This window comes from Heterodontus francisci, chromosome 28 (assembly GCF_036365525.1).
Source record: "Heterodontus francisci isolate sHetFra1 chromosome 28, sHetFra1.hap1, whole genome shotgun sequence".
Taxonomy (NCBI): Eukaryota; Metazoa; Chordata; class Chondrichthyes; order Heterodontiformes; family Heterodontidae; genus Heterodontus; species Heterodontus francisci.
Window position 1 is genome coordinate 23528972 of NC_090398.1, and position 12921 is coordinate 23541892.

Below are 12921 nucleotides of genomic sequence, written 5' to 3' on the forward strand. Positions count from 1 at the left end.
TAGTCAGGTCCCTGAAGATTATGGAAGTGTTGTGTTCAGGGGTACAGTGTCCCCATATTTGTCAGATGAGGCAGGCAAGCCAATTGAACTGCTCCTGTATTTTCAAGCACCACAGTCATTAATTAAAGGATGTAAATCTTTCCCAAAATAGTGCTATGAATGTGCAAGTCATCACATGGGGCATTGAGGTGGGTTATTTATCCGTTCATTTGCAACGTAATGTATTCACTAGTTTTGTAACAGTGGGAATCGTCCCAGATTTGCATATTAAAGGGGTGGATTTGTTGTGAGCGAATAACTTAGCTGGGGATAAGGTATTGGCATCTCCAGTTGTTTGGGAAAAGCCAGTTGAGCTTGCTAAAACGGAAATTTTGCAGCAGGAATTTCCTGGGATATTCCAGATTTTGTAGTGACAAAATCCCTGGCACATAGGATTAAACAAGATGAGAATGTTCTGCAGGACAATTGGGTGTTTGTCTGGCTTAGGCTTTTTTTGAAGGAGTTGGATGGGATAGTTGGTAGAAAAGGCTAGCAATGGTGAATTATTTAGCATATCGTTTTTGATGGAGGCACAAGTGGCAGACCATGATTTAAGAACTATGTCGCAAATATCGTGTTCTGAGGCAGAAGTTGAAAAGGTCCCGGAGTGTTATTATATTATGAATGACATTCTGCTGAGAAAGGGGAGACCTCCCCAAAGGCCGGCTGTTGAGGATTGGGCTATGCTTCACCAGGTTGTTCCCATGAAATTTTGAGAATTGCCTATGAGATCCCATGGGCCAGGATAAAACAGAATTTTATTGGCCTTGCTTGCTTAGGGATGTGGTTAAATTTTGCAGAAGTTGCCATACATGTCAGGCAGTTGGGAAGCCACAGCCTTTGATGAAGCCAGCCCCATTGATACCAATACCCGCTTTTGACAAACCGTTTAGTACGGTTCTTCTGGTATGTGTAAGACCCTTACCCACAACTAAGTCGTGTCCCAAGTTTCTCCTAACCATCCTGGATTTGTCCATTACGTTCCCAGAGGCAATACCTTTGAGAAAGATCACCACAAAAGCTGCGATTGAGGGATTAATACAGTTTGTCACTAGATATGGATTGCCAAAAGAAATTCAGTCAGATCAGGGGGCAAGTTTCATGTCACTCGTATTTCAAGAGGTCAATTGAAATTGTCTGCTTATCACCCGTAGTCACAACGTGCTTTGAAAAGGTACCACCAATCCTTAAAAGGTATGATAAAGGCTTATTATTTTAAGCATCCTTAATATTGGCATAAGATTATACTTTTATTTGCCATCAGGGATACACCGATCAGTCCACTGTTTTCAGTCCATTTGAATTGGTCTATGGGCCCTTAAACTCATTTAGGAGAGATTTTTAACACAGGAAAAGGAAACTACTCTTTTAGGATATCTGTTGGAATTTCGAGAGAGACTCATAAGACTTTGTGAGATGGCCAGAAAACATCTCAAAATGTTGCAGCAAGTGATGATATCCCAAGCAGATAGAACAGCTAAATCACGCAATTTGCAGCCTGGAGACAAGGTGTTACTTTCGCTGTCTTTGTCTGGGGAGCCATGGAAAGCTAGGTTCTGCAAACCTGATTTCATTAAGAGGAGACTTAGTTGAGGTGAATGATCTGATTAGTACCCAAGAAAGAAGGAAAAGTCAAAGGGTGTCTCACGCGAATATGCTGAAATTATACTAGGACTGTAAACCCTGTCAGCCAGTAAATGTATGGCAAATGAAAGAAGGGGAGGTTAAGAATAGTGTTACATTTGATAAACTGGATGAAGGGACGGTGACTGAGAACTGTCAGACTGAACCCCCTGTGGTGAAACTGGCAAGCACAGAAGTATGAGAAAATCTAGATACAGTTCTACTCTATATTTCTGTAAAGAATAAAAAGGGCATAGCTGAGCTGTTAAGAGAGTTTAATGCCATATGTGCAGTTAAGCCATGCTGAACTCCTCTGGCTATTCAAGGGGTTTATGTAGGAACAGCTACACCCATAAAACAGAACCTCGAATCGACTCAATCCTGATAAGTTGGATCTGATCAGGCAGGAGTTTCAATATGCTGAAGAGCAATATAATCGAATCTAGTCAAAGTAGCTGGAGTTCACCAGTGGTGCTGGCACCATAACTGGATGGTTTCAAATAATTTTGTATTGATTATCAAAAGTCAATGCAGCATCTAAAACAGTCTCTTATCCAATCTCACAACTTGAGGATTGTACTGACAGAGTAGGGGATTCAGCTTTTATTAGCATGACTGACTTGCTGAAAGGTTATTGGTCAGTCTCCTTGACCAACCAAGCAAAAAAAAACCTCTGCCTTCGTAACCCCAGATGGCATATATCAGTGTAAGCTCACGTTATGTGGTGTGTAAAAAGCATAGGCCACATTTCAAAGGTTGTCTACCCAGGTGATTGCTGGATTCAGCAGTTATGTTGTGTACCTTGACGATCTGTTGCTATACAGTGATACTTGGGAATGCCATGTTATACACTTCAAGGCTCTGTTTGAAAGTTAGAGAGCCAATTTGGGAGTAAATTTGGCGAACAGCAAGTTTCCCAAAGCTAAGGTCACCTATTTAGGGCAAGTAATGGATAAAAGTCAAGTGTTGCCGAGGGAAGCTGAAGTTCAGGCGATAATAGGCTTTCCATCATTTAGGGATGAGTGACCATATGATGATAGAATTTTGCATTCTGTTTGAAAGTGAGATAGTTAAATCTGAAGCCAGGGTGGTAAATCGGAACAAAGGAAATTATGAAGGTATGAAGGGCAAATTGGCTGAGGTGATTGGATAAATACATTAAAAGGTATGACAGCACATGGACAATGGATAGTCTTTAAAGAGATATTACATACCTTACTGCAATCATACATTCCTTCAAGGCACAAAAAATCCAAAAGCAAAGGCAGTCAAGCACGGATAACAAAGCAGGTTAAGGATTGTATACGATTAAAAGCAAAGGCCTATAAAGTTGCCAATAACAGTAGTAAACCTGAAGATTGGGAGGATTTTAGTAAACAGCAAAGGAGGAGCAAGAAGCAGATAAAGAAAGGGAGAATGGAATATGAATGCTAACCAGCCAAAAATATAAAAATGGACTATAAAAGCTGCTTCAGGTACGTAAAAAGGAAACGTTTGGCTAAGACAAACGTGGGTCCATTACAGACAGAGTCAGGAGAATTTATAATGGGGAATAGAGAAATGGCATAGAAGCTACATGATTACTTTGTGCCTGTCTACACTGAGGAAGATACAAGAAATCTCCCAGAATTAGAGATAAAAGGGATTAGGGGGAATGAGGAATTGAAGGAAATTAGTATTAGTAAGAAGGTTGTATAGGAGAAATTAATGGGGCTGAAGGTTAATTAGTCCCCAGGACCTGGCATTCTACATCCCAGAGTGTTGAAACAGGTAGCTATGGAGATAGTGGATGCATTGGTGATCATCTTCCAAAATTCTATAAATTCTAGAGCAGTCCCTGCAGATTTGAAGGTCGCAAATGTCACCCCACTATTTAAAAAGGGAGGGAGAGAGAAAACAGGGAATTACTGTCCTGTTAGCCTTACATCAGTCGTTGGGGAAATGCTGGAACCAATCTAAAGGATGTGATAAATTGACACTTGTATAATAATGATCTGATTGTGCATTGTCAACATGGATTTCTGAATGGGAAATCATGTTTGACAAACCTGTTGGAGTTGTTTAAGAATGTTACGAACAGAACTAATGAAGTTGAGCTGGTGAACACAGTATACTTGGATTTTCAGAAGGCCTATAGATAAAGTCCCCCACAGCAGATTGGTTAGCAAAATTAAAGCATATGGGATAGACGGTAGTATACTGGCATGGATTAAGGATTGATTAACAGGCAGAAAGCAGAGAGTAGGAATAAACGGGTCATTCTCCCATTGGCTGGCTGTGCCCCGTGGGGTACTGCAGGGAACAGTGTTTGAGCCCTAGCTGTTCACAATATATATCAATAATTTGGATGTGGGGTCCAACTGTAGTATTTCCTAGTTCACGGATGACGCAAAACTAGGTGGGAATGTGTGTTGTGAGGAAGATGCAAAGCAGTTTCAAGGGGATTTGGACAGACTTAGTGACTGGGCAAGAATGTGGCAGATGGAATATAATGTGGAAAAATGTGAGGTTTATCCACTTTGGTAGGAGGAATAGATGTGCAGGATATTTCTTAAATGATAAGAGATTAGAAAGTGCAGATGCACAAAGGGACTTGGGTGTCCTTGTCAATAAGTCACTGAATGCTAATGCAAGCAATTAGGAAGGCTAATGTTATATTAGCCTTTATTGCAAGAGGAGTTGAGTACAGCACTAGTGGAGTCTTACTTCAATTGTTGTGTACTTGAGTACTATGTGCCGTTCTGGTTGCTTTACCTTAGGAAGGATATTACTGAGAGAGAGAGAGAGAGAGAAAGAGAGAGAGAAAGAGAGAGAGAGAGAAAGAAAGAGAGAAAGAGAGAAAGAAAGAGAGAAAGAGAGAGAGAAAGAGAGAGATAATGAATAGTTCAGTGAGTCAAATATTTAAAAAAACAAGTTGGAAGGACACAGGTTCGCAACGCTGTAAGTCTGAACTGTGAACTCTAACAGTAGGAAGGATTTGCCTCTGGACCAGAATGGAGTAAACCCTCAGAGTTCTTTCTCCTGTTATCTCTTTTGCAACCGCTCTTCAAATGTATCTGTGGGGAGACTGCTGGAGTCCAGCAGTGTTTAACTCTGATATCCCTGATGTATAATGTGTTGTCCTCAGTCACGGTGTCAGCTCACACCCACAGAATAGCTGCATCCCTGGCTGCCAGGGAACACAACAGGCTTTAGAGAGGAAGAATCAAGAAGGAAATGAAAGAGTAAACACACAAATGAGGTTTTGCTACGACATGAACCTCACCTTGATGAAGCAGGGCACTTATATCTCTTTATTTCCGTATGGATGTTGCAAGTTATATCCTGGTTATACTGAAATAACCAATCAGGCAGTAGTTCCTTGTTTGATTTTAACAAATTGGAAATTTGAACTGATCCTTGTTCTGTCAGATTCAGAGCTTCATCCAGATACTGCCAGCCCTCAGGATGGATTTCAACTCAAACATTCCTCATTTGCTTCAGAACAGGGAGCGGCCTTCCTGGTGCTATCAAATCCAACCAGTTTGACAAGTCGTGGCCAATTCAGCTGTGTGAACAAAGCAAGTTATCAAATGTATTGTTTTTCTTGATCCAGGAAAATTCAATAAGACAGACACATATTGAGAAGTAAAGTGTTACATTTTCATCCGGAACATTGCTAAAATTCCCATCAATTCCTGAGGTTTGTGGTTTAAGCCAGGGGCCAGTGTCTTGTCCATGAACTGAGGGAAAGGCTGCTTCTGTACATGAGCACATTAACTGTTTAACTGCTGAATTAAACAATACCTGAGCATCATAAGAAACAGGAGCAGGAGTTGGCCTTTTGGCCTCTCAAGCCTGCTCAACCAATCAATACGATCATGGTTGATCTGATTGTGGCCTTAACTCCACTTTCTTGCTGCCCCCACCCCCCCATAAACTTTGACTCCCCTGTAGATCACAAACCTGTCCCGCTCAGTTCGAATATATTCAATGACCCAGTCTCCACTGCTCTCTGGGGTGTAGAATTCCAAATATTAACGACCCTCAAGAGAAATTCCTCCTCATCCCTTCTCCAAGTCATTACTATAGATTGCAAATAGATGAGGCCCCAGCACTGATCCCTGCGACTCCCCACTAGTTATAGTTTACAAACCTAAAAATAAACAAACTTTTAACCCCACTCTCTTTCCCGTTATTTAGCCAATCCCCTACCCCTGCTAATATATTCTCCCTAACACCATGATCTCTTATCTTATGCAGTAACCTTTTATGTGGCACCTTATTGAATATCTTTTGGAAATCTAAATACACAACATCTGCTGGCTCCCCCTTATCCATCTTGCTTGTTACATCCTCAAAGAACTCTAATAAATTTATCAAACACGAATTTCCACATTGACTCTGCTTGATTACATTATGATTTTCTAAATACCCTGCTACTCCTTCCTTAGTAACGTATGTCTGCATTTTCCCAATGATAGATATTTGGTTAACTAACCTAAAGCTTCAGACTTTCTGTTTTCCTCCCTCCTTGAATAGAGGTGTTATATGTGTGGTTTGCCAATCCACTGGGATCTTTCCAGAATCCAGGGAATTTTGGAAGATTGCAAGCAATGCACACACCATCTCTGCAGCCACATCTTTTAAAACCTAGGATGCCGGTGATCAGATCCAGGGGACATGTCAGCCTTTATCCCATTAGTATTCCCATTACTTTTTTTCTACTGATAGTTATTGTTTTACGTTCCTCCATCCCTTTTGCCCCTTGATGTTTCACTATTCTTGGGATATTTTTCATGTCTTCATCTGTGAGGACAGATACAAAATACTTGTTCAAAGTCTCTGCCATTTCCATGTTTCTCATTGTTGATTCCCCAGTCTCATTCTCTAAGGGAACAACATTTACTTTGGCCTACCACTACTCTTTGCAGCACTGTACACCTTTTCTTTCAATTTGATACCATCCTTAACTAACATAACCTTGCATCCTTCTCATCGAGAATTTCTTTCTCAATGGTATATATCTTTATGAAGAGTCATGAAATAGCTCTTTATCTATATGCCACATCAATATCCAGAGCTACTGAGGAATAAGTAGTAACTTTCCACAGTCCCATTTATCATAGTAAATCTGCTGCAGATGCACTCATTACGTTGTTAGATACAGGAAGGGTCATTCCTGTGCTGTAGTTAGTATAAAGGTAGGATATTCCTCGTTTTCAGCGTGGTTATCAGACTGGAATAAATATCTCCTCACCGAGTTGGAAGATTCTGAGAAGAAGTGTTTGAAGACAGATTGTGCAGACAACTCCAAGGCACGGACTGCGATATCACCATTTTTCTCTCTCATTTTTCCTCCGATTACTGGCCAGATTTAAGGATTCACTTTGGCCGGAGGCACAGCTGAAAGCAGCAGCCCAAATATCCCCCAATAGTTGTCTTCAAGTGAACTCTTCTCCGCAGAAACCTGCCCCTACTTGCTTGTTTAAATCTACTGTTACGAGTGGAGCATTTTCTGTCATTAAATCTATTATACAATCACAAAACTAGATCTCAGCTGCTCAGGAATGAAAGCAGGAAGCAGTTTTTCACACGAAAGTTCGTGGATAAGTAGAATACTCCCTGCAAAAGCTGTGGAACCTGATTTTTTTTTTCAAGATTGTGATGGACAGCTTTCCATGAGTTAAAGGGATCAAGCAAAATGCATCAAAGGTAGGTGTGTGGAGTTAAGATACAGATCAGCCATAATTTTAAGCATGATCCTGTAAAGAGAGATTGAGTAAATTCTCTGGAGTTTTGAAGAATGAAGCGTAATCTCAATGAAACATATAAGATTGTGAGAAAGCTTGACAGGTTAGATGCTGAGAGACCCTTTCCCTTAATTGTGGAGTCTAGAACTAGGAGTCATAGTCTCAGAATGAGGGGTAGGCCATTCCAGACTGAGATGAGGGAAGGTTTCTACATTCAGAAAGTTGTGAATTTTAGGAATGCTCTACCCCAGAGGGCTGTGGACGCTCAGTCAATTTTCAAGACTGAGACAGATAGACTTTGTGACACTAAGAGATTCAATGGGGATATGGTAGAAAAGTGGAGCTGGTGCTGAAGTTCACCATGATCTTATTCAATGGTGAAGCAACCTCGAGGGGCCATAAGGTCAACTGTTGCTCATACTTAAGCTCTCAAACACGGAGGGGTGTCAATGACAAAACCAGAGACTAATAGACCAATGCTTTGTCTTCTATTACAACCATTAACATTCCCTTTGCCTTTGTTCCATGACATATTTGTCATATAATCTCTCCTGCCTTCTGCTCTATCACACACCCTCCCTTTTCCATGAGCCACATTTTTGATAATCAGGCTTCCATGTGGCCTTTGGTAAAGTCTTTCTTCAAATATATACCAGCAACATCCATCAGTTTCCCCTTATCAACCTTCTCTGATAATTCATCAGAAAAATCAATTAGATTAGTCAAGCATGATCTGCCTTTTACAAATGTGTGATGGCTCTCCTTAATTAATTCAAACCTTTCCAAGGGCCTGTTATTTTTTTCCCCAGATTCTTGCTTCTAAAACCTTACCCAACATCCCTGACTGGCCCGTACATACGTGGAATGTCCTTACACCCTTTCTTGAATAAAGATGTCACATTTGCCACTGTCCAATCCTCTGGCACCTCACCCGTACCTAGAGAAGATTGGATGGTTTTGGCAAGCCCTTCCACTATCTCCACTCCCACTTCCTTTGGATAACTGGGATGCAATCCATCTGGACCAGGTGACTTATCCACAAAGCATGGCCAACCTTTCCAGTACAAGGAGTTGATTGTAATACCTGGGAAATGTGCAGTCCCAGCGCTAACAGCCATTGTCCTGATTGGGGTGGGGTGGGGGGGGGGGGGGGATCTGATAACATATCTAACAAGGAAACAGTCTCCTTCTCATTTCAATATTTTCATCTAACCCTCCTATGAGTAATATATTTATTACAGAGCATCAGAATCTGGGGACGTCTGTCAACACCACAGCTGAAGGTTCAAAGAGGGGAGAAGATCCAGCATTTTTGACAAGAATAAGAATGGACACAGCCAGGTTCACAAGATACTTTGAAATATAATTGTTGTTCTGTTAGAAGCAGAGATCTCATACAAGAAGCTGCAGTTCACACAGGAAGAGGCAACAGGAGAGGGAATGAGTAGAAAGAGGGATGTAAGTGACCATCTCGATCGTACTGCAGTCAAAGGTGGATAGAGCACCTGAGTGCTGCAACTGTCCGATACCTGGTATTGAGGGCCGTAAGGTGGATAGAAATAGTGACAAGAGAGGAAGCAGTGGTCGCACAGCCAGGGATGAAAGCAGGTATGGGGCAGGGTGGATGGAGGGAAGGGGCAGGGTGATGGAGGGAATGGTCGGGGTGGTGACCCACTTTGGTGGGCGATAGGACCTGGGACCACATGTTACGGGCAGCAGCCAATGAAGCGGCTGTCACCAGGACTGCCATTCTATTAAGGACAGCAGGTGGCCCGAACCTCCCACTCCCAGCCAAGAGCTGCCAGATCAATCAGAGGGCCAGCAGCTCAGCAGCATCACCGGGAAACTAGAGGTGATCATTGATGACACATGCAGGAGACCAACGGCCTACAGAAGGTAGGTGAAGAAACATTTTACATGATCACAGGGACCAGTGTTCGAGGGGAAACCCCTCCAGGAAAATCATTGTGGACTGTGGGCTGCCTTCTCTGCCCGTGGTCCCCTCTTTGTTTACTAAAATCTTCCACTCCCGGGCTGCCACTGGGAGGGGCATCCATTTATCTGCACTCAGTTGGGAGGAAGATCTGCTGTCAGCAATATACAAAGGCACCGTTAAATGGCCCCTAATTGGACCTTTAACTGTGGAACGTGACTGCCCCCACATCCGCCCTCTTTGAGGGGAGCAGCCTGTCCACTTTTGAACCCGCTATCAGTAAAATGACCCAAAGCCGGGACCTCAACAGGGAGCTAATCCACTGCAGCTCCCTGTGATTTCAGTAATATCCTCCTGCTTCCCACCCCGCCTCCTGGGAGCTGGAAAATATCAGCCCATGACTCAGAGAACGGTCTTCCTGAGCAACAGCGTGACACCAGAGAGCAGGAGGCCACATTGAGTGGGGTATGGGTGTGAGGAGTAGGAGAGCAATAGTGATGGGAAATGTCTGGTGTGTAACTGGAAGTGAATGTAACAGGTGCTGAGTTGGACCAGCAGCAATGTGGGAAATTACAAGAAGTGTCTGTTATAAATAAGGCATTTAATTCATTATAAGTGAATCTCACTGGCCTTGCTCATGCTTAGACAGATGAACTGAAATGGCTTTGCACTACTTCTGTCTGTATTGGCCAGAATAGCAGACCAGACCTGCATGAATATTGTCAGGCAAGCCCCCCACCTGCCACTAATGAGGAAAAATTCATTTCGCCACATTAACATTGATTATAAACTATGGTTGGTGAAGAACAACAATTGGAGACGTTGGCTGCAGAGAGACATTACCATATCAACAGTCAAATACTTTAGCTCCAGTTTAACCCACAATGGACTTTTGATTACCAGACGTTGAAGCATTCCAGTTTAACTATTAAGATGGCCAAATACACAAACAGACGTGGCCGGGCCAGTCTGGTCGAATGTTGACGTTTTTTTGAATGTGAACTTACAACAGGAAATAAATCAGAAGGCACTTTTCTCCTGGACTGAGAACCTCTCTCTCCTGTCTGCTCTTATCTCGCTCTAACCAGCTTCAGAAACCATTGAAGACATATGAACCCCAAGAGAGAAAACTCTCCCACAGTGAACAAGGTTTAAGAAGAATACTGGCTCACTACAAAAAGCTGTCTGCAATCAAAGACTCTACGGCGAGCTGGAAACACAGAAACAGTAACAGGAAACCCCCTTTGGCGACTGCATCAAACCTCTTTTATTTTTCTTCTGCTCTTTTCTTTCCTTATTTGCATGTGTGTATCACGTGTGCATGCAAGCGTGGGTGCTTCATATATCCGTAGGCGTTAACCGCATTAGAGTTTAAGTTTAAGGTTTAATAAATGGTACTTTTCTGCTTTAAACCGAAGAATGCCTTTTTATGCTCATTTCTTGGCCTGATAATTGGAAAGCTGTGAACAAGGATTCACAAAGGGGGAGCTCAAAACACTGTTACAATAAGACCTGGTGAAGACAGCAAAAGACCCTGAGACACCTTTCTCACCTGGTCGTAACAATATTCACTGCAGTGCCCCCAGTTCTGCGAGGCATCTGAAATAGTATGCTCCATGTAAACAAGCATCATCAATTTAAGAAAAGTATTAGACAACAGCAAGTGCAAGTCTTATTAATTATAATTATCCAAGTAACCTACTGCTCAGACATAACAGCTTTATAACCTCATTTTACTGTTACAGACATTGTATTAAAATTATTCCAGGAACGCAGATGTTCTTACCCCTGGACTGCCAGAAAGACAGAATTTTATACTGAATGTTTCAACTTCCTTCAGCTATAACATGGAACCAACGCCTCTTGTACTGAGATCTGACAGATTGTTACCAGGGCAATAGAGGAAATCGCTCATCAAAAATAACCGAAAAGGAACATCACGTGTTCTGATTTCAGTTAAGTGGAAGATTATCATTCAGCCAGGTTTTCTAAGCAGGAAGCTGCAATTCCAATAACAGATTTTCTACACCACCAGACCCGACACTGCGGATTGACTGAATGCACTGTTAGTTCCTGCTGTACAGGACATTAAGCAGCTCCAGAATCTACAGGAAAAAAACATCAATTGAGTCTTTTTTTTTTTTAGAAACAGACCTCGTCAACTCTGACAATCGAACTCTCTTGATCCATATAACTCTGTAAATGTTCACAGTAACCTTTTAAATTATTGGTAACAAACTGCACTTAAAGCCAACACATCTGATATTTCATCAGTGCAAGGATTGTGACTATTACAACATACATTTCATAAAACTCCAGTTAGTGTTTAAAGGGCTGAAACATGGTCATTTCATTTCCTGCTGAAAGCAGGTCCCAACAATAACCAGGTGATTTGTGTTGAACGAGGACAGCAATGAATCTACAATGTAACAGGACAAACACTGTTCTCAGTTTAATAAAAACCCTCGGTCGAGGCTGGGAGCTGGATCAGGTGACCACTATACCTTTCATTCTGAGAACACAAAATAATCCATTTTAATCAAGTTTAAAAATGTATACTGATAAAGTAACGTCCTGTCATCGTTCTATCAACAACTTACATTGAATTAATCATTAAATCCAACAGGAACTGAGAAACAGATATAACAATGGGTAATAAGTGCGAATCGTAAAACCCAGTTTTTGACTGAGACCTGTCCCTTTCTTTATTTTGATGGTTGGATGTGAAATATATCCTAATTCAGTAACAATGGCTGGCACTAACAAAACACGCAGCATAATATCAATATGACAGGGGCCATAAAAGTTGTTAATTTCCGAGTTGGTGCTGTCGGTGTGGACACTGTACACCGGAGAATGGCAGATTCTCTGCCCAGGGTTTTCTGTTCATTAACCAAGGACAGCAAACCCGGCATTTACTGATGTGTGTCGTCAGTGCACAAGACTCGCCTGCATTGGCACAAATCAAATAATCCACCTCAGTGTACAGGAGAGGGGTGGTTCTACGGTCCCAGCTGTGCAGTACCCTAGCCCAGAACATCTGTACCTGGTCCAGTCCACAAGATACAACCAGACATCAGTTTAACGTCCATTCCCTGCTCGATTGGCCAGTGTATGGCTCTGTGGGAGCTGCTGGGGAAAATTTAAAAAAATACTTTAAGAAATCAGAAAGGGTAATCTTTGAAGATTTCTGAATGTGGGACATGACACTGGGAGTAGTGCCCTGATCTTCCTCTAATGCAGCCGTGCTATCTTTCACTTCCACCTGTACAGACAGGGTGGGACCTGGGCTGAATTGCACAACCATCTTCAGCTGCTTCAATGACCTTCCCTCCATCATATGATCAGAAGTGGGGATGTTCACTGATGGTTGTACATAGTTCAGTACCATTCCTAACCCCTCAGATACTGAAGCATTCTGTGTCCAGATGCAGCAAGATCAGGACAACATTCAGGCTTGGGCTGATAAGTGACAGGTAACATTCATGCCACACAACTGCCAGGCAATGATCATCCCCAACAAGACATACTATAAATATCTCGCCTTGACGTTCAACGGCATTACTGTCACTGACCGCCCCCTCCCCCACCCCC

General features: G+C 42.2%; 1 protein-coding gene across 3 annotated transcripts in view; it reads right to left on the reverse strand.

The window, feature by feature from the left end:
- LOC137385136 (NACHT, LRR and PYD domains-containing protein 3-like) overlaps positions 1-12921 on the reverse strand; it is a 116370-nt gene that overhangs the window by 81883 nt on the left and 21566 nt on the right. For 2 of the 3 annotated variants that reach the window (XM_068059978.1, XM_068059976.1), the window contains exon 3: positions 4928-5209. The gene's annotated coding sequence lies outside the window, so the exon portion shown is untranslated. Of the gene's footprint in view, positions 1-4927; positions 5210-11113; positions 11180-12921 lie in introns of those variants that run through there. The other variant, XM_068059977.1, reaches the window with a different exon arrangement.